We start from the raw sequence: 22351 nt of genomic DNA, 5'->3' as shown, positions 1-22351 counted from the left end.
TTAATTGGAGGCCCCTTGCACTTGTGGCCTGCTTTTCAGTATTACTTCAAAGCACAGACCAGATCTGTGTGACACGGTGTTGTTCAGCCAATCATTCCAAGCCCCAGGCTGCTGTGTGTAAGAATGTGGCAGCCAGAGTGCTGTGCTCCTTCTCTCAGATTAGCCTTTGTGTGAGCAGCATGACCATCTTGCCCCTTATGGGATTATAACCATGTGTACAAATATTTGAAGGGTGTAAATACCGATGAGAGAATGGATTTGCCTAAGCTGGTACAAGAGGGTAGGGCTCTGAGGCAATTGGAAGGACCTGAGCAGATGATTAGTAGGGAAAGATCCTGTGAAATATTCCCATCTGTGCTGTCTCCAGAACCACAATAGCTTCCAACTGAATGTCAGGTAAAGGGAGAACATGCCAGCTGGGGACTGTATTGAACACACACGCACAAGCTGGTTTTATATTTCTGTATCAAGAAAGGTACGGTAAAAGTGTGGTGAAACCCTGCTGAACTGTGCTTGATGAATACAGCCAAGTTTGCTGTAGCTGGGAAGACCAGATACGCTATATTCTACACAAGTGCAAGGTAGCAGTACAGGAAAAAATGAGAGGAAACCTGAGTTCAGGTTTCTTATGTGAGTAATGTGCAATAAATTACAAGACTGCTATAATCTGGGATCTTCTGACCCCTCAGCCCACTGTCACTCATGTCTGAGTCATGGTTCCCTATTCATGTGATCAAAGTTTTTCTAATGAGAAGAGTTTAATAAATTGGAGTGACATTGGTGATATAATACCTTAAATAACAAGATGATATAGTGATCAGTCAGATAACATTGGGTCACTTCCTGACTGTCACTCCTTACTACCACTTTTTACTTTTTCATTTTAATAGAGACAGCATGTTGGTCTCACGTAACTGAGTTGTCAGTCTGTCAAAAGCTGCTGTACTTCTCTAAGCTCAAACTCTTTTGGCACGGACTATTCTCACCCTGCTAAATCAAGATTTAAAACAAACCACCCCAAAAGAAATGAAAGAAACCCACCCAACCCTCTTCACACCTCTTTTAATCAGTTCCATTTTACACCATCTCTAATTAACAGCTCCTTACCTTTAGTAATCCCCTTTGTCCCCCTCGTCTCTACTGCAGATATTTATAATGGGTAAACTCTTCTTTCTTCTCTCCAGTTTTGCAGTGGCATTATAAAAGGCCCAAATCAAATAATTTAGCAGTAGTATGTGTGAGGGGTGCAGCTCGTACTGACATCTTGCAGTAAACTGCTGTGCAATTCCATGACAACTTGTCTGAGATTGCTAAGCAGACTGGATTTCTTGCAATGTTACTCAGCCATCCAGATCAAAGTTTTCTTTGTAAAAGCTGCTCCTTCTTGAACTGTTCATTGCTTGAGTTGTATTCTTTGTCTTTCTCCCTGATGTCTGAAAAAAGAGGGCTAAGAACTTCTCAAATATTTATTTCTCTCCCTATATACATCATTTACCAGCAAATCACTGTTTTGTCTACCCTACAAAACTTCATGACAACTGTAAGTGAAATTCAGTTAGCTGGAACTATGAGACAAAGTCACATTTTAATGAGAATATTGAAAATGTCTTCGTTCTTTGTGGGTTTTGATAGGCATTTCTGTGCATAATGGACACAGGGGTTGAAAGACACTGTTGTTAACGATTCAGCATCTCATGCCATTTCAATTAAAGCCCTAGAATTCTCTTTGAGAGTTCTTCAGAACTCTTAAGAAATCTTATGTAAAAACTAAAAGAAGCAACAAAGATTGAGCCTCCTTGTATTTGTAGGCTTTGCTAAAATTAGTGTTGCATTTTTTATGGAAAATGTGACATATAAAGAAATGTTAGAATGTCATATTTATAGATACATAAATGGAATATATTTTAAGTTTTACTTTCGTTTATATATAAAAACACTTATATGGTATATTTATAATTTAGTACACACACATTTTATACATACACGTGCATTCAAATATATATTTATATAAAAGTGTAATATATATGTGGAAGCAAAAGCTCAGAATTAAATTAATGAATTAATATCAGATTACTTGTCATCCTTATTCTCCATTTCATTATACCAGCAGCATGATCTCCAGTGAATATTTTAGTTTTTGATAAGCTCTGTGTGAAAGTTCTTAACTTCTGACTAGTGGTTGGGAAGTGTCTGTCCTTCCTTTTCTTCCTGCCACCCCTCCCCAAACTGGCATACAGAAGTTAGCATGTAGATCAGGCGTTCTGATCCCAATATATTATTTACAGGATTCTTGTATTGGAACAAAACCTTCTACAAATAATAATCTATTTTTCTAGATGGCAAACATCTGGGTAGTATAAGTAAATGGGTAATTTATTAGGGTTTGAACAGCTTAAAGGAGGGTAAGTAAAGGTAGCCCTGAACAGCTCAGCACTTGTGATGCTGCTTTCCGTCTCATTTGCGGTCTGTGACTGAGCACAGCAGGCTCGTAAGCAGGAGAGGGGGCAGGGGGGAAAGGAGGGAGCAGAGGGGACACAATGGGCTTTGGTTGTTCCAGTGAGACTCTTTCATCCCTCTCCCTGTGAGATCCCACATACCTGCAAAGGGACTTCGGCGTTGAGTGCTTTGGAGCACATCACGTTTTGGTGGCAGCTCTGCCGGTTCCAGTGAACCTGTTGCAGTGGTGTGTGTGTCATTTGTTTGTTCCATGGTGACAATGGATCAAACTCGGGCTGTGCTCTGGGAAGAAATCATCAAACCTTTTGTTCTTGTCTCCTTTGTTTCTGAGCCATATTGCTCGGGCTGAACAGTGCATCAGTGCTTTAGTTCGGTGAGGGCCACGTTCTTTAATGCTTTCCATTCACTTTATGTTGCAGGCTGCGTGCAAAAAGGTAACACTGCAGGACAGAGGTTTATTGAAGCTTTGTACTCTTCAGGAAAAGATTTGGCTGTACTTTGTCAGTTTTATAAACCAGTGAAGAAATGCTGGGGAAGTGGAGCCACAGGCTTCTTTGTGTAACAGCAACCATTACAGTAGTTTGAGGAGAAAAGACAATCAAGTTCACTCTGAAAGGTCTGTGTGTACTTGATTTAAAACTTAGACTAGTATATAATAAATTTAGATTTGTCCTGTTTCCCTTCCCAGCCTCTCAGCTGAACCTATCCTCTTCTAGTCTGAGAAACACTACTGGCTTTGACTAAAACTGAGAAATGGTCTTGATTAGTTTTAATTAAAATTTTGTTGTCTCATTTTTTTTTCTTCTTCATGAATCTGATAATGAAGCAGTGCTCTATTTAAAAGTGGGAATAAATTAGGTTAGGCTAGGTCTTCCCCTGTTCCGAAGAGGAAAATGAGGTGCAGTTAACAGTCTGCTAGCTAACAAGCTAAATATTTAAACATTCAGTAGGATGAGCAAAGCTTGGTGCTGGTTAACATGTTAGAGTAGCTCTTTTTTTTTCCTTCCTTCCTTGTTTTTTCTCTTTTCTTTTTTAGATTTTTAAGAATATTCTTATCTGCTGAATTTTTTTTCCATTCCCTCCTCTAGATAAGGAAAGCAGCCGTTTAACCCAGTGACATGAAGAGCTTGTTTTTTTTGTTCCAGCTGCAGACTGCCCTGCCCCGTCTGCCTTCCCCACAGGCACACAAAACTGAGCCCACCCTCAGCTGCTTCTTCTTTCTTTAACCTAACAGAGGTAGGGCACATGCCCCAGATCAGCTTCTGCTTATTTAGAAGTAAATCCCACCTTTCAGAGTTCCTGGTTTGCCTTGGGTGCAGGTTCCCTGTGCAGCATTTGTGATGGCTGTACTGCTGGAGAGAAAGCAGAGCTCTTTCTGCTGGCTGGTGTCTGGTCTGACACATTTATCATCAGTGCCCCATTCTGAATCTTGCTGCTCGTGTTTGGGGCAATTGGTTTGGGCATGTGGAGAACAAAGCTGCTTGGCTCCATGGAAGCTTGTGGTGTAAAGCAATACTTCTCAGTCCCCTTTAAACATGTAGGCAGACTAAGTGTGAAAACCATTTTGGTTTTAAAGTGAAAACCTAACAAAGTAGGTGTAGAAAATCTGAGGAGGCTAAACAGATGGTTTAAAATGGCAAAAGAGAGGCCAGCACACTGACCCCCCTGCTCAGTGTCTTCTGTCTCTTCAGGAGAGATCCTCCTGGCAGTGACAGCAAAGGGTCAGTTCAGACAATTTCTCACTGCTGTACATGAGCATTGGGGAGAGGACCTGGCTTTAATCCTCCTGGTCCTTGCTGGAATATAAATGAAGCTGTCAATCAGCTGCTGTGTTTGACATTTGGGTCCTTTCATACCGGTTGAATTTTACAAGGGCAGTCTGCCCTCCTGCATTGTTTGTCATCAGGGGTCTGCAGCAGATTAAATGGCTGCATTTAATGGAATGGAATGGGAAAGGATGAGCAGAAGACAATGCTATTAGTGACCTCCTTTTACCTACTATCCTGCTCACTGGAAACCCACTCAGAGAGTACTGGTGAAGGTTCAAATTCAAGCTATGTCTGGGAGAAATGGGTGTGTGTACCCTCCTCCCATCCACTGAGCTACCTGATTGTTCAGGCTATGTGTCTCTTCCTTTACTGGTGGAGTGCTTATGGAGGATTGCTCATATTCTATCTTTTGGCCAATAAATACCTTTGATTTATCCAGACAATTTAAAATAATACATATTTATACAGGTGTGATTAAAAAAAAAGGCATTGCATGAGGTTGGATGAGATGAGGTTGGGGCATTTTTCACTGTGTGTTTATGGGCAATTTTACTTTCGACCTTATTCCAAATGAAAAATAATTCTTCTAGAATGAAGTAACTGTCAATAAAGCTAGAATAGCCCTGGGATCTGGGGTCTGTATTTTATTCTGTTTTTACTTCCCATACTGTTTTGTATGCATAGCACCTTTGTTTTCACCTGGCTGTTTCCGAGTTACCAACAAAGAGTTAAATTCAAACAAGCTAGGAGGAGGATGCATGTGCCAGTCAGGATTCGCAGCTAAATTGCTTTCATACTTTGTTTTTATAATATATTTACTGCTTAGCCACATTTTGGCCTTTTTCCTTTTTCTAACAAAAATCATTATGTGGTGTAGCTAGTAGATAATTCCTACTTTTACAGAGACAACACCATGCTAAAAATGTCCCTTGGCATAGGGATTGTTAACTGATGGCAATTTGTCTGCCTTTCTGAGTATGGTTTTCTTCGGTACCAGCTATAGAATCTATGAAATAAATGTGTTTATCTTGTGTTGAAACTGAGATGGACCAAATGCTTGAAGAAAAAATTCTATCAAATAATGAGCTATAGATAATACTGTATTTTTTCAAGATCGTGGAAGGAGATGCTTAGGCAGTGTTATGTGGCAGTCAGCATGAGAAAATTGGCATTTCGTGAAATGCTACCACAGAATGTGCTTCAAACATCACTATTTATGGATTATAGACATGAATTTATATATCCATGTATATAGATAAGATCAATTACATAGTTTTAAGCGTTGATGATGTGTCTAAAAGCTACATGCATCACAAACATAAAAGTTTCCTTTTCTGTGGCATAACTATGGAGAACGAGTCTTGCTTTTCTCAATGTGAAAGCTGTATTTGTTTGAATAATGAAATGAAGAGTAGTATTTTGTTTGTGATTATTAATAGAATATTATTAATATTTTATTGTGATGCTTTCAAATAAAAGACTACACCTACTAGGGTTCTTTTAGGGGGTGAGGTTGGTTTTTTTTTTTTATATATCTATTAAAAGAGCAGAGCAACACCATATATTTGCATTTTCTGATCACTAAAAATCCTCCCTGCCATAAATGTGTATGTGAAATTGAGAACCTAATTAAAAGATTAACAGCATGTACAGTAATTTACCCAAAAGGCATGTGTTAATTTGTTAAAACACTAAAGATCTTTATGCTTTCTTTTTTGATGCTATCAAAATATTTTCCGTGGAACTGGTTGAACCTGGTCTCTTCATTATAAATTCTTCTGCAGAGTAAGACAACTTAATTTCATATCTAATTGCATAAGGAATTATAAATTCTCTTTTCTAAGAGACCTATGACACTAAAACACAGAATGAACAAATAAAATGGGTTTGTTCTAGTACAAATGAAGATATATGGCGGTATTTTTATTACAGACAACATTTGTTTGGGCTGAGTGTATGAATATTTTACAATAAGATGCAAAGTGCTATTTGTCGAGCAGTCATTCTAGCAATGCATCTTATGGTGTTTTTCAAGTAATTGCCATGAAGAAACCCAAATCAACAATATCCAGGCCCACCCATAAAATAAAATCCTATGCAGAATGAGATAAATCTGTTCCAAGGGAAATACATTTTATGTGCATATATAAAAGTGGGATCTGCTTCTTGGATCAAACATACAACTTTTCTTTTGTTCCCAGAGGAAAGACCTGTTGATTCCAAAAGTGTGCTTTAGCTCAACAAAAAAGTGACTTGCTGCATGTAAAATGATTTCCAGAGGTACTGCAGTGTAGACTGGAGCACACTGGTGAAGGATTTCGTGTCTGGTTTCTCTTGGGCGTGATATATAGAACAGTTTACTGGATGTGGGGCATTTTCCTGATGCAAAAGGAAATGTAGGTCCTGTCCTGGCTCCACTGGTGTCACACAACCTGAGGGGTTGCCATTCTGCTGCACAGTTAGGGTGTCCCTCCCTCCTGGGGGACTTGTGATGGAATCCTGAGCAACTCTGCCCTCTGGCCTTGGAAACACAGGAGGTTGTCCTTTGGAAACAACAGGGTGTCAAACAGTACCAAGTGACATCATAATCTGAGAACTAAATATTAACATTATGGCAGAATTCAGTAGAAACTGGTATTTATTAAAGATTTGTCTTCTGTAGCTTCTTATAGAATTATGTTCTGGCATTGAAAGTTTAAAATATTTTATAGTACATTTACTATTTTGTACCGCCCTGTGTCAGTGTTGGTGCCAAGGCTGTTTGAATGTTACTGAACATCTGTTTAGCCAGCTTAGATTAAACCGTAATAATTATTTAGTGCAAGGAACAAATTAATATTACACTGATCTTTGGAGGGTTGAATTATTAAATATATCACAAGGATTAGTTTGAAATTGCATAATAGAGATGTTTGTTTTATTTATTTATCCAGAAGAACTTTTGTTGTGAAGTTTACTAATACAGAGCTGCCTCTGTCAAGCTGTTATTCCTAGACACTAAAAGATCAATGCCAAGTTGTCTAAATCCCAATGTATTGATGGATTTGTGAGTTTTCTAGAAGGGGGACAAAAGAGTAGTATGTCACCTCATAAAGGTGAGTAGGAAAGAAATGTAATAAATTTAGCTAGAGAGCTTCTGTAGTCTCTTTTGAGTGGTATGAGACAAAAAATTCAGCATTTATGGTGAAATGTGGATTACCATTAAAAAAAAAATTACGCCTGATAATCCAAAGTGGTTTCAATAACAAGGTTAAGGAACACTTTTGTAATCATACAAACATGAGATTTTTTTTTTCCCCTTAGCTTTCTGTAGCTCTGTATCAAAACTTTATTTTGCAAGAACTTCGTATGCTACACAGTTTCGAGTGTGTATGGGTACAGGAAAGTAGGGAGAGAGAAAGCAAAAAGGACGAGAGACAGAGAGGTTTTTCTACACTGTGTGTAATAGCAATATCATGACTTTGTGAGGGACAGCAGTGTGATTTTTGGTAGTGTAGTAAGCACCAGCACCAGGTCACTGAGGTCCAGCAAATCTCTGTCCCACTCTTCTCCTTGCTGTCCAAAGTTGGGGTGCAGTTGCAGGTACAGCTGTAGCACTGGCATGGCTCTGTGATGCCCCAGGGCACAATGTATTGTGCTCTTCCACAATACATTGTGCTACAGAACAAAATTGCCATCATGCATCTTCAGGGCTTCTCCTGAATCCTTATCTTTTTTTAACTGGGTCTCTTGTGCACAAACTCACATTTTGCATGTAAATGTGAAGGAGATGCAGAAATCTTAGCTGCAGATGGGGGAAAAAAAAGCCTCCAGTGTCTTCATATTTTAAAAAAATCCAGAATTAGAAGGAGATAAATTTATGTAACCTTTGCACCATAATAATATGGCAAGACCTGACACAAAGCCATAAGGCTTTTTTCACAGATTCAGTTGTCTGGAAATTGTGCAATGCTGTTTAAATAGAATGTCTTTTAATAGCTCACAAGAAATTAAAAAAATACATTAAAAAAGTCATGTTTTCACCAAGGATTACATGATGGCAGTGTTAACTCCAGTGCAATTAATAGACAGCATGTACTTTGTTTTCCTTTGAGTACTTAGCATTTTCTCTAGATTTTATCTGGTCACATATCCAGGAACTGGATAGGGATGCAAGCTGCTGTTAATTGAACTGTATTTAGGACTGTTAAAGCCCTTGTATGTGCAGTATGGCAGGATGTGTATCTCAATGTGCATTTGCAGCAATGTCACCGTGGCATGGTGTATCCTGTAGTAGATAGGCAGCCCCTTGTCCACATATTTTTAGATACAAAACCTAATTGGTTTATGACAAAGTAACTTCTTTTATTGGCATAGCATTTATCTTTTACAAAACCTGCAGTTATTTTCTCAGAACAGTTGGGAGGTGCAGTTTGTCACTTAACAGGGAGAAAGATGGAATATGTTCTAATTTTGTTGTGGAGCATGGGCCCATTGAGTCAGGCCTTGTGTCGTAGAAATTTCTCTGTATAAAGGGAGGCTGGTTTCCCCTATCTCAAACACCTACTGAATGTCTTTTTACATCCAGCCAGTTGTATGACGTAGTATTTGGGGAGAAGAAGACGCTGTCTTATAGGAGAACTGATCAGTTTACATCTGGAAGCAAAAAGAAAATACCCCTTACTTGTGTGCTTGATAGATTAAGTCTTTATATATAACATGCTTTATAGCAAAAGGGCTATGTTTGTACAGAAGGAGGTGCCAGAACGCTAATAGAACTATAGCAACTCATCTGATGGGTGGGACAGATTTCTGTTTGGAAAAAAAAATTAACCCCGTGTGGGAGTGTAATCTTTGGCATTGTTAATTCTTGACATTTTGTTTCCCATACTTCTGGGGCTCTTGATGAGGGGAGCTTCATCTTCTCTGTAAAAATTTAATTTGTAAAGATAAAAAATAAATTCTAGGAGGATTCCATCAGAAGCTTGTTAGCATGATCCTGTCTTTGGCATGAGAATATGGAAGAGAAAAGAATCCAAGCATTTTATCCAAGCATTTAATTTGCTGGGAACAAAAAGAAGCTGGTTGGTAACTTTGGGATGCAGTCTTGCTCTCTGAAGCACATTTCTTTGTGGGCGTGCAGGCATGTGACAGTGTGATCCTACATGGGGCTTGGTTGGTTTCAAACATGCCTGGGGCCTCCTGTGGCCCTTTTGTTATTTCTCAGCCTTTGGCACTGAGTGCTGTTGGGGGATGTGTGGAGATGGGGAAACAAGAGAAATGGATATTAGAATTCAGTAGCAGATTTAAATTAAGCAGAAACCTCAGTATGTTATAAACTTGTAAGGCTATATATACACTATGGCATGTGGCTGGACCATAGTTATGCTCAGCAAACCACTGAGTATTGTAGGACAGTTCATACATTTTCTAGTTCTTCCCAGAAAAAAAGAGGATTTCAGTTCAAGTAATACCTTGTTATCGTATTTCTAACTATTGGCAGCAAAGCAATTTGAACTTTCAAAAATAGCAGATTTTAGATAGATATTTTAGATTAGATATTTCCCTAAAACTATACATACCATTTAGCATCTTACAGATGTTCTGGGAGAACAGCACAGGGATTGACAGAAACTGGAGGTGACTTAGGGAGCTAACAGAGTTTAGGGAAAGTTATGGAAAAGCAGTGCTTTCCAACAGATGTACTATGAGGGCGGATGGGAAAGGACCAGCAATGCCAAAGCAGGAACTGCTCATCACAAACATGACTTTTTCAGCCAAGAGGAGTCCAGGCTGACAATGTCATTTGGAACTTTGCATCCTTAATAGGAAGAGTTAAGAACAGGAGTGAAAAAGCTGATAGTAATAGAGATAATGTCCTGACCTCTTAAAAACATAATGTCCTGGCCTCTTAAAACATAAACATGAAGTGCCTATGTCAGACGAAAATACTCCTCAAAATGGTGGAAACTGAAATCAGGGTTCTGCTACTATTGTAATGAGGCCAAAAATTGAACTAGAAAGTTTTGACTTGGTGTGAAGACTAAGTGAAATAGAAAACTTAAATAGGCATCCAGTGCTGTGATCTAGGGTCCAAAATCAGCTCACACACTGCTGTTAGTTCATAGTTGTTAATGCTGCAGCTTCAATAAGGGATCCTTTACCAGAAAATTAAGCCATGTTTTGAGTTACAGAACTGTAAATAAAGTCAAATGCTTCTGAAGTCAGTGGAGTTTTTGGTTTCCACTGATGCAGTGGAGGGCAGAGGTTGAAATGTGATTTATGTTTCCAGTTGTATTTCAAACTTGTTTTATATGAAGAAGTAAATAATGTGTTGTGAGGTGGATTGGGATCATAGGCAGCCCAAGTTGACATAATTTTATATATATAAAGTATGTGGTTACTGATCCTATACTCGATTGTTTACGAAGAGCTTATTTGAGGTGTTCCATCCATGTAAGTTTTCATCTGTATCCTAATATGGAAAGCCAAACACAATACAGCTATTCTTGAGTAAGTTTAGTTACAGGAGATATAGGCCAAAGCCATTTTACTACAGAACATTTTTCCTTCTATGAAAGCCATCCTTTTGCAGGATACTTTCTGTTTAATTATGTTTGGAGTAATTTGATTGTTATTTCTAGTCTATCATCAAAGTTTGGGTTTTTGCTTGCTTATGTGAATATCTGAGACACAGTGACTAAGACTGGGATAACAAAATAGGGATTGCCTGTAGGAATGCTCTTACCACTTCAGAGTCATGGAGGAAGACAACCTATGTCCTCAGAGGCCAGAAGTGTGGGAACTCCAAGACTGAAAGTAGGAGCCATGTGTGTCTTAATATATGTAAGATGTTACTTGGTTTCAAGTGCTTTCTTTAAGATTGGAGGAAGGAGAAAGCTGCAGAGGGTAGGGAGACACATGAAACTTGGAGTTAAGAGCCTTAAAGTAGGGTAAAGTGTTGCTTTAGTTGTGTGTGTATGTCTGTTTGACTGAAGGTAGGGATAGCAGATAACCACTGTTCTGGCAAGGACTAAGAAGTTGGTCTTTAACTTGACTAATATGTATGTGTATGTAGGAAGGTTTTAAAAGAAGGGGAAAATAGTTGTTAATTTGGGCTATTTTTGGTTGAAACAAGGAGAAATACAGTAACTTTTTGTTTCCAGAGAACTTTTTAGAAATATTAATTCAAATTCAGATTCATATATTTTGTGAGGTTTTTATGTAGGGTGGAAAGCAGGGTACCTTGTCTGACTGCATCTATAAAACAAGATGGTGCCTTCTTTTCTATGAAGCTTAAGGTAAAAGAGTTTTAAAGCCCAGGGTGGTTAGTACTTGTCTTTAGACTTCTAAATAATATAAAAATGCAAGAGATTTTTATTTGATTAACTCTTTTCTAAAAAAAATTATTAACAAGGTGCTTATGGATAAACAGTCATCAGAAGCTTTAGAAATTGTGGGAGATTTATGATGTCATATGATGTCATTACAGCAATACGCTGCATTGTAAAACTTCAGAGCAACCACTGCTGTACCACCAGGGTGAATAATGGAGCATTCATACACTCCTACTAAATCCCAACATCAAATATTCCACAGGCTCTCTTAAAACAGAAATTGTGCCTGTAGGAGCATGTACTGAGAAGTAATGTTTTGCAGGGTATAATCAGAGTACCTCAAGAAGAGTGGTAGATATTTTAATTCCCAGAATTTGTTGTGTTAAAACTGTAGAAAAGAGATTCTTCGAGGTGAAGGCTCTTCATATGGAAGCAGCTGGAAAAAATCTTGGCTATCTTGTGAGGAACTGGTGAGAAGGAGCGCTAGAGGCCAAATGCTGCTCGCTTACACCATCCTATGTTTGGGGTAGCGCCAAAGACGAGTGCTTTCCCTGCTGTGACTGGGCTGGGGGAGTGCAGCTCTGAGGGGCCTGAGCTACCAGTGACTCTACTCTAAACCACACATAAAACAAGTTTAGCAATCTTGGACTGTTGAACAATGATTCATTTTATAATATGACCGCAAAATGTAGCTGTGTTGGTAATGATTACTTCAAACAGCTTGAGAAGCTGAATGAGCAAAGAGGAGTTGGGATTACCCTTAGCCCTACTGAGTGTCCTTGTTGGGCTGGAGGTCAAGGCTTCCTGGTATAGCTTTTGCCCTGGGCTGCACAGACAGGCAGGGCAGAGCTCTGCTTGCAATAGACAAACAAAGGTCTCATTCTTTAGTGGTAAATGTGCTTTAATAGCCACCACTGTATACTAATACTTAAAATGAAAGGAAATGTTAAGTCTGCTGCATGTTACTTGTTCAGGATGTTAACAGCTGTATGGCAAATACATCTAGAGTAGAGAAGGGAGAGGAAGATACAAGCAACTTTCATAGCCATCCTTTCATATCTGTAATTACATCCAGACTTAGCAGCAGTGTCATTTCATTTTGCAAAGGAGCGTGGTGGCCCTTGAAGTGAGATTTGTTGGTGTTCAATCCCACACGGTAGAAAAGGTCCATTGTGCTCTGACCTGCTTTAAAACAAACCATACTAAACCATGCATGCATATTCAAAGAGTCCCCCCTTTTTATAGACAACTGCCATTTGTTGCAAGGGTTGCTATGGCAAACCAGGGCAGAAAATCCTGTCTTGATGTTAAAGTGAAATACTCAGAAATTGTAAGAAGACAGATTTTGAGAATATAAATTAATTAAATGGCAGTAATTGCATTATTGCACTATCTTGCCAGCGAAATAGCTATTCCTGTGAGAGTCTATTACTGTGTTAGGTCTTGGAGCAGAGTGTAATTATTTGAATGTGCTCTAGGTTTTCAAAATCTGTCTTTGTGCTTTTATTTATTTCTAACTAATGAAAAATAGTAGCTTAGCCTTGCAAAGGTGGTCATCATCCAGTGTGATTGAGTTGTCAAATCTGTAAGAAGACTAAGCATTTGCAGTTTGGGCTTTAAACTGACAGAAATAGCTAACTATAACCTCACCAGTCTGGCCTACACAACTGCTGAATAGTTTACTGGTTTGAGATCATTGTGTTTGGATTTGGACAGGAAATGTTGTGTTTCTCCAGATAGAAGTACTACAGTGTCTAGTGTGCCTTTTGCTCCCTGGCTGCTGGAGATGCAAAGCGTCAAGCAAGAAGGAGACTTCCATGGCACATTACTTCATTTGAGAGAAAAAGGAAAAAAACAAGGCTTTTTTTGTTGGTTGTCTTATTCAGCCCCCCCATGTCCTGAGTACTTAACAGGTCTGACCTTACTGCAGTTGTACCCTTCTTTAAATCAGCAATGAAATGATGAAAAATAAATGTCAGAAACAGAACTGATAAAATGGATGCTGCCTAATGTCTTTTTAGTGCAATTAGAAAAGCTGCTTGGACTTTTTTTTTTTTTCACTTTAAATTCTGAAAACAAAACAGTTTTGTCTCCTTATAAGAGTTACTCACCTAAGTATTTCCTTACGTTTTTAAATGGGTCTGTGTTACTGTCCTTTGATAGTATTTGGGGAGAAATGAAGATGAAAATGCTTGTTTCCCACATCTGACATAGGAGATTGAGATTGAAAAGGAGAAAGAAACAAACCACTATATAGAAGAAGAAATGAACAATGCTTTTTTGTAGATGCCTTACCTTGGACCATGAGGAACCTCACTCAGGGTGCCCTGGTGAGTGAAGTCCTTTCTGTAGGTGTTCTCCAGGTGTCTCTGGTCTTCGCTCTGTTGATCTCAGTTGGTCAGTCAGCCTCTGCTTGGCTGAATGCGGGCACATGCCAGTGGCTCTGCGTTGATGATGCCAATATTGCCAGCCTTATGAATTGACCATCTGCTGTTTGCTTTTGTGTGCACTTAAGAATCAGGCAGGAAGAGCACTGGCAGTAGCCTAGGATTAGTACCTACATCAAAGTTCAGGAACTCTAGAATCTTCTAAGTTTTGCCACTGCCTATTTGTCTTCAAAATGTCATCTTTAGCTATACTACTAGCACAGCTTGCTGTAGGTGGTTCTGCTGGTTAACAGAGGTAAATACGTGCCGCTGACAAACTTCCAGAGTTCATTTTATTACCCTGAGAGTGTCATTTTGTACATTCCCCTTGGAATGCCTGGTCCCCTTGGTCCCTTTGGTTCCTGAGTAGGCAGTAGACTGGCCAATGAATCCAAAGAATGGAATGTGACAAAGCTTCTGTGTTGTGGATTGAGTTTTATAACTTTGGAAGAGGGACCAGCAGGTTCCCAAATGGGAATTTAAAAAAAGAGGAATGTAAAAATGTTTCTAACTAGTTAATGTCAGCATCTTAATCTGGAACTGGCCGTGTCTAATGCAAGATGCTTTTCATGCCATTGTGTTTGCCAGCTACCTCTTAGACTAAGGCATCTGTAGTGATTCAAGAGTTCAACTTTGTGTTAGAAAAAGAAAGGCACTTGTGCAATATCATTAAAAGCTGAACCAGTTTTTTTTTAATATTACTTACTTGAATCTACTGTCTTTCCTAGTATTTTATGAGGCATTTTTCTTCCTTGTTGCATTTGTTGTTATTCAATGGAGAGATTTTTCACTGTGTTACCTACCTTAAAATGATCTCATTTTCAAGGATAAAATTAAGGAGTTCTGAAAACCTGGATATTCTAATGGTCACTAGTGCAGAGATTAGTTGTAGGTGGCTGTGTGCTTTGAAAAGGAGTTTTGTATCCACTTAACAACTTTTCTTAAAAAAGACAACTAAATAATTAAAAAAATACAAAAATGGTTAATTGAGAACTACTTTTTAATATCTGTTTCAGTCATTCCTTACTGGTAAAAATATGCATAAAATGTTGTGGGTACAACCACAACATTCATGTTTATTAGATATGTTTTTATACTGTCTCTGCATTGTAAATGAATAATAGTTATCTTAAATCCTGTATTTTTGCTCTACGGTTGCAACCACAATTAAACAGATTCCCTGTGTGGAATTTTATCCCCAGCTACTTCCTCCCAAGGTATTTTTAAACTTTTTGCCTGAATGATATGCATTATTTTAATTACAGCACATAATAATTATCTGGAAGATATTGGTTATTATGTCAGTCCGAGGTGGCACTAAGTCCTTTCCTTCTCACAATTAACAGAATAATACTTGTGTCAGAGGTGGGCAGGGATATGGACCCCAGCTAAATCCTAGCAGACACGTCATTATTGTAGCAGGGGAAAGCAAAGGAGCAGGTCCCTCCCTGGGTGAAAGCACCGGGAACAAACGGGTGGCTGTATTTGTTTTGGCAGGCTGAGGCTGTTGTGAGCCTGCAGTCCCAGCCAAAACCAAGTGAGCTTGGACTTGACTTGAGCTGTTTCTCAAATGTTTTTGTGAACTCTCACTTTTTTTTTTAATTCCCCATGTTGTTTTAATTATATTTCTCAGTGCTGGGAACATCACACTAGACCTTCCATGTTTCGGGATTATTTGTGAGAAGATTTCTCATCAGCTAATACCAATTGTTTAACAAAAAATCTTCATTGGTTAGGGTAAAATCTGAGCTCAGATGTGTGATCACATAAGGGAAAATTCCATTGAGACTTGGAGTGGAATGAAGCCCCCTCCTTAATACTTTTGTCTAACATATGTCGCTGTATTAAAAATAATTACTTTGGTTCCTTAGAGGGGAAGAAGAAGGGCTTTTTTTAAAACCTGGAATTCTATATTGAGTAGGCAAATAAACTCCTGAGATTGCTTTCATTGGAAAAGGATATTTTAAATGGTACCTTTTACTTGAACATTGGCCAGTTTAATTTAGATTATTGCTTCTGACAATTAACCTCGTGTTGGGCTGCACTTGTCTCATTAGCAACGTGGTGAGTGATGAACTTGGATCCATGAGGGCTCAGCTCTCACCTGGGAAACTCCCCCGCCAAGGCTGTGCCACTGCTTATTAACAAAGTATTAACAATTTATTAACAAATCCACCTCAAAGCTGTCTCTGGAGGGCTGGGACTGGGGGATTAAACAAATATATTAGTAGTCTTTTAAAATTCTTAGAATATTTTTGCCAAGAGAGAATTTAAACAGCAGAGGAGGCACGGACATAAGTTTAAAAAATACATTGTTTTGAGATGATTTGGTTTTGGTGTTTTCCTTTTCAAACTTTTTTGTAGTTTGAGACAGAGTTCCACCTTCAAAATTTATCTGCTTAAAAACGAGTTTTTAAATAAAAAGGGAATGGCGTGTAAGTAATGTGGCTAAATAATTAAAGATTAAAATTCTTAAATTCTGTTTGACTGTAATGCTTCATCTGCCAGGAAATGATCAGTTGATTTGTTTTTCATTTAAGCAAACCAGTTACGCAAGTTGTGGTTTTATGAACTGATTCTCTCTTTTTCTCCCCTGATTTTTATCCACCAAAGCAAGATATCTGTTACTTTTCACGATCTGCTGTTCTGCATTATACAGGGAATATTCTGAAATAATGTCATCTTTTGGTGGTGGTTTAGCAAAAAAAAAAAGGATTGAACATAATTTTGTGCAATAGGAATAATGACTTAACCAACTTTGTATAGCTTGAAAGCTTCTCACATTAATATTGTCAGAGAATGTCCGTACCCCAAGATGAAATACAAAGAATTTTCTGGCATTTCTTGGAGAAACAGCTGAAAAAACTTGTTTGCTTTTCAGTTTTATTTTTTTTTGCTTCTTATGTGCTTTATTTCTGAGTTATAACAACAGGCTGTGTACTTGTGTCTAATTTTACAACATACATATCAAATTTGTAGTGTCCAGAGTTAACACAACAACACATATCTTTATGTGCAGGAAGGGGGAAAAGTGTTAATTCCTGAAGTAAGTTGTTGTTTTTTTCCTTTTAATGTTGATTCACTTTGTGTTATATTGTATCATCTCCCTACAAATACTTCTACTGTGAAAATCAGTAAAGGAAGCAGGATTTAAAGTGGCTGCTGTGTTTTCTCCCTTTACTGTGGCTATGCACATAATATTTGCATTCACTTAAAATATATCACACTTGCTATTTGGAAATACTTATTCCATTGAATATCTGATAATATTGCGTACATGACAGCAGATCCAAAGAGAATATATCAAAAATGAGTTGTTGTGGCAGTAAGGTGGGTCATTTTAGTGGAAAAATGGCCTGTTTTCCTGTCCTTGGCTGCAGCGAGGGAGGGGTGTGTGCAGCTGGCCCGTTGGCTGTGCAGCCCATATGTGTGCAGTGAAGAGGGCTAATGCCGACGTGTGAATTGCCTGGCAGCCATCGCCGTGCCTGCCTGCCCTGCTCCTTCCTCATCTGCCACTGCAGCTTTCCCTGCCCTGGCAGCTGCACCTTGGTGTTTTCTGGGCTGCCCCACTCTGGATGGGCTGAGCAGGCACCCTTGGACATGGCTCTTGTGGAGCAGGCATCCCTGGCTGATCATCTTATGGCACCTCTAGTGCTCTCTTCCTCTGTTTATAGATTTGAGTAAAAGGCATGGGAAGAAGATGGGAAGAAAAGTCATGACTCAGCCAAACAGAGTGTAACTTGTGTCCTTGGGGGTAGGAGGAAGGGATATTGGGGTTTGTGGTCTGTAGAGCTGGGAGGTGCTGGCTGTCATTCAGAGACGGGAGCAGTGAGGCGTGGGTGGGAAGAGGAAGGTGACGGTGATGTGGCCCTGGGTGGATGGGTGAGCAGGCACTGACCAGCAGAGCTGCTTGCCATGAGGGATTCTCAAACAGGGTTGTTTCATCTTATTCACTATGACAAATCTGAGGTTTGCTTTAGCAAGAAAGAAAACCTATTCATTGATTTTCAAGCTCAAAATTTAAATTGTTTTCTTTGTACCCAAGAAGGGCCTAAAAGGCTGTTAACAAGGTTGAGACCATTTTCTGGCATGGGGCAGTGGCTGGTGGGGAGTTCTGCTGTCTCACTAAGGCTGAGGGAGAGTGTGCATTGTTCTTGCCCATCAACCTGTCAAGCCTTCCTGTCTTTTGTGAGACACAGCAAATTCCTTTTCCTCTACTGGCAGAAAACCCCTCAGTCATAATAATAGTATGATATTGCAGTTCTACTAAGATTGCTCAAAAATTTTAGTTGTGATACTTAGTTACATTGGCTAATATTTTCTTTCAAGATAAAAATTACTCAAAAGACACTTTGGGTATGACATTCCTTTTGTTTATGTAGGGCATATGGAGGTACTCACCACAGTTAATGGAATGTGAAGTTTTTTTTGTGCACTGCATACCTGGATAAAAGCTGGCTTAAGTCCCTAAGTGCCCCCATTTCATTTGTAAAGAGCTTTTTAGCTTAGCCTTAACACAGTGTATGTAGATTTCAAACTCTTACCTTACTTTTTCTAAATGAAGACCATTCTTTAGACATGTCCAGATGAGGGGCTTCTGTATCTTGAGTTCACTTCTTTGAACATGTGACAAAAAACATTTCACCTGAAAAGGAGGTAAAGGAGGTAACAATTTGAGCCTCCAGCAATGAAATTATTCCTGATTATGAAGATTGGGTGGACCTTAATTTTCTGGCTTGACTGGACAACCTCTTGAATTTCATCAATCCAACATGTTTAGTCTAGAGCAGTTTACCTAGACTAAGCCATTTCTCACAAAATCCTATAGATTCATCTCTAATTTATCAATTTTGTTTAATATTTAATTTTACTCTCTAGATTGCAGTTTTAATGGTCGGACTGTGATCTTTTCCATTCACACTACAGTGATGACTGGTCACACTGATTGGGACCTTTACTGTATGAGCTTTTCAAATGGGTTAATCTGTGATAAACTGTAAACCAGGGTCATCATGAGAAAATGAGAGCTGTTTTAGTGCTGATAGGCCCCCCTGATTAGATTTTCATCCATCATGAACTCAGATGTCAAATGAAGAAAAGAGGGTATTTTTTTGCTGATTTAGAAAGACGTACAAATAGTTTTAAGTGTCAATTACTATAGTATTTTAGGCAGCTCAGATTTTTAGGATAATTCTATAGTTCCAAAGTTTTTTCTTACTCAGAAAGTTTTTATTTCTTTGGTGTGCATACCTGTCTTAAGACCTCCAATATGAAACAACCAGTAACACTCCATGCCTCCAAATGAACAATAGGCTTTGGGGGAGTGAAATAGACTTTCATTAAGATGCAGATACCCACAGTGCAACCCACGTCCCACCACCTGAGTGAGTGCCAAGAGGAGAAAATAGATCCCGGCTGTGGGAAACGGCTGTGTCGGCAGGAACCAGATTGAGGCTTTTCCTCCAGGGTGACCTTTGAAATCAATCAGATAGTGAAAACGATAGACTTCCCAAAGCTGCCTTGGTGTGTTGGGCCAGTAATGCTCCCTCAGTGCTGAGGTCTGCTCTGGTTCCCTGTGCCAGTAAGGAAAAGTGAATATATCTGGATTATATGAGGGCTGTTCAGCCTGTTCTTTGAGAAGATGTATGCAGAGTCTTCATCTTCCTACATAAGACTTTGTGAAGTAGGTATTTATATCTTGTTTTCTCCTATGGCACGATACTATTAGTTGAAATCCCTAGTCAGATACTCTGTATTTGTGGTACAGAGAAGATTGCTGGCAGCAGTATAGGTTGTGCCTTATGGTGAAATGGTATCTCTGATAGATTCCAGGGATTTTCCAGTGCTGACGCCATGTTCTGAATAAGGCATCATCCCACTGTATCTTTCTTTAATTATATTCCCCCAAACTGGGAATGGGCTTCTAGATTCCTTTTCTGCTTTTGCACATAGAAGCTGTGCGTACGTGGGCCCAAGACACCTGGGGCTTTGGGAGATGATTAGAAATGACAGTCTTTCCTCCCTTTTCTCTTGAAATATCACCCTGCAGCATTTTTTATCTCTTTGATTTGAACATGAGATAGAGTTTAGGAAAGAGAAAGAACTGGTGAGAGGAGGTACTAGAACTCTACACCATCTCACAAGGGTGTTCGCAGTACCACCAATGCTTGAGGCTTGGAGAGTCTGTCCATGAAATCCTCACACTGGTTTTGCCTGGGATAGAGATACTTTTCTACATAGCAGATCCACAATTTCTATGTGTGGTGATTACATGAGAATCTTAGCTGCTCCTAAAGAAGTGGGGAACTGGAAGTGCTTCTGAGCATGATTGTGTGTGCAGCAAACTTCCAGATCCAAAATGTTAATAACTCTTTCCAGTCTTTACCATGTGCACAGAAATTTATAATTTAAATTAAAAAAATAGTTATTTCTGTCTTTCTATTTTTCGGTCTCTTCTTCACAAAATGACTAACGTGAAGTTAAAATGCTAACAGGATCCAAAAAGGATCTGGTGGCTTTGTAAGAAAATAGGTTCAGTTCTAGGAAGATGTGGGCTAAGAAAACAAATCTAGGTTCATTTCAGCATTAATGTGGGCTCATCAACGGTACAAGGGAAAACTGTTTTTTCTGAGTCTGGTAACAGTTCCTGCTTGCTCTGAGTCATCTCCTCTAGTGGTGAACTAGTCTTTTTTTTTCCGCTTTTGTTTTCTGTTGATAGGAAATATAACATAGTTCAGTAACCAGCAGAGCTTTATTTAGACTTGTCAGAAATGCAGAATTTTTTGGTCTTCCTGGGAATAAAAGAAAGAGATGGGGAACTTGAGATCAGATTATCAACTGAAATAAGTATCAGTAAAGGAAAATTTCTTCTTTAATTTAATCAAATTCATCTAAATTTGCAATGCTGTGCAAACTAAGAACTAGGGTTATTAAAATGTATTTTGAAAAGAAATATTATAACCTTAAAGATACTATTTTCTGTCTCTCTCCAGCTGATCAGTTTGTAAGGCAAGGGAGAGTTTTAGTCCCTTACCTTCTAACGTGTTTGTGCAATGAGTGAGACCTGAGCCTGAGTATCAACAAACAGTGCCTGTTCTTAAATATACATGTGCATGCAGATTTTCATGGATACTTCTGCTTCCATAAAAATTTTTCTTATAAAAATGCTAAAATAGAAGTGTTACTACCTCCCTTGTTAACTGCTTCGTGGTGGAATTAGTTCTTAACTGAATGTCATTGGAGACACTGGGATTAAGCTTGTGGATATTTTTTGATCCTGTATGGATCTGGCTATACTCTTACAGTAAGGCAGCTACAAAGAGCAGAGGGCTTCAGAGTTGAATGGCAAAAATTACAGCAACTGTGCCTTCACTTATTGCATTCATGTTGAATTAGTGGAAGCAGTCATTTGAGATTATCAGTAAAGTCCTCAATCCCTCTATTTCCTCAGCAATACTTGCTTTTCTGTCCTGATAGTTAGATGCTGCCCTACTAGTTTTTCCGTTGTTCATGTTGTTTTTTTCTCATGGAAGTCAAGAACTGAATGTCTGGTGGGAGGAAAGAAAAGACAGAAGGCAAACCAAAAGTAGTAATTTAGTGAAAAAACATTCTGCTAGTCTTTATACAGAGTAAGGAAAACCCCAAGACACAAATCTTATACTAAAGAGATTAAGCTGTTAAACTACATAGGCCAGAATATGAAACTGCATTAGTTTAGGGGTTTGTTTGTGCAGCACAGCGTGCTGTATGCCCTTATTTTTCTTTGGACTTGAGACCCATGAATTTTCAAATCTACTTGTAGTTGACTCAACACAAAGATAGTTGGCTACTGTAGGTTTGCAGTCTGAGCCAGACTTTTCTGTGCTCTCTGTAGCTGTTGCTGTGAGTGGGCAGGATATTCAGATTCATACAAGGCCAGATAATGTCTGTAGGCTTAATTCTAAGCTTATTATCCTCTACAATGTCCTGTTAGCAATGCTCTTTTATAACCTTTAAAAGGTGTTTTATGTATTCAGCTGCAATGCCATGTTATTGTGCTGTTTCCTCTGCTCAGTAGACTGATTTTCCTTGTGAAGCTTATAGGCAAGCATTGAAGCTGGGTGAATTTGAGGAGGTTTGGGGCATCGGCATCTTTTAAAAAAACAGATGCAGGGCTTTCCCCAAAGAGGGAGAATGTCTTCTACCTCTCCTCTTCTCCATTGGGAAATATAAAATTCAAGAAAGGCTTCAGGGAGGTAGGGACCAAAGGCTGTCTGCCCAGATACCCTGTTTTTGCTGAATGTGTCGTGAGGCAGATTGTCTTGGTGGCAATGGGCTGGCAGAAAGCTGACAAAAAAGGCTGGACAGCAAATGTTTGTGTAAAACTCTGGTCCTTTCACTCATG

At 38.9% G+C, this 22351-nt stretch overlaps 1 protein-coding gene across 5 annotated transcripts in view; it reads left to right on the top strand.

The window, feature by feature from the left end:
• Positions 1-22351, top strand: part of SATB2 (SATB homeobox 2) — a 132834-nt gene that overhangs the window by 30431 nt on the left and 80052 nt on the right. The gene's annotated exons all lie outside the window — the stretch shown is intronic.

This window comes from Zonotrichia albicollis, chromosome 10 (genome assembly GCF_047830755.1).
Source record: "Zonotrichia albicollis isolate bZonAlb1 chromosome 10, bZonAlb1.hap1, whole genome shotgun sequence".
Classification (NCBI taxonomy): Eukaryota; Metazoa; Chordata; class Aves; order Passeriformes; family Passerellidae; genus Zonotrichia; species Zonotrichia albicollis.
The sequence above is the reverse complement of the archived record's forward strand: the minus strand, read 5'-3'. Positions and strand labels throughout refer to the sequence as shown.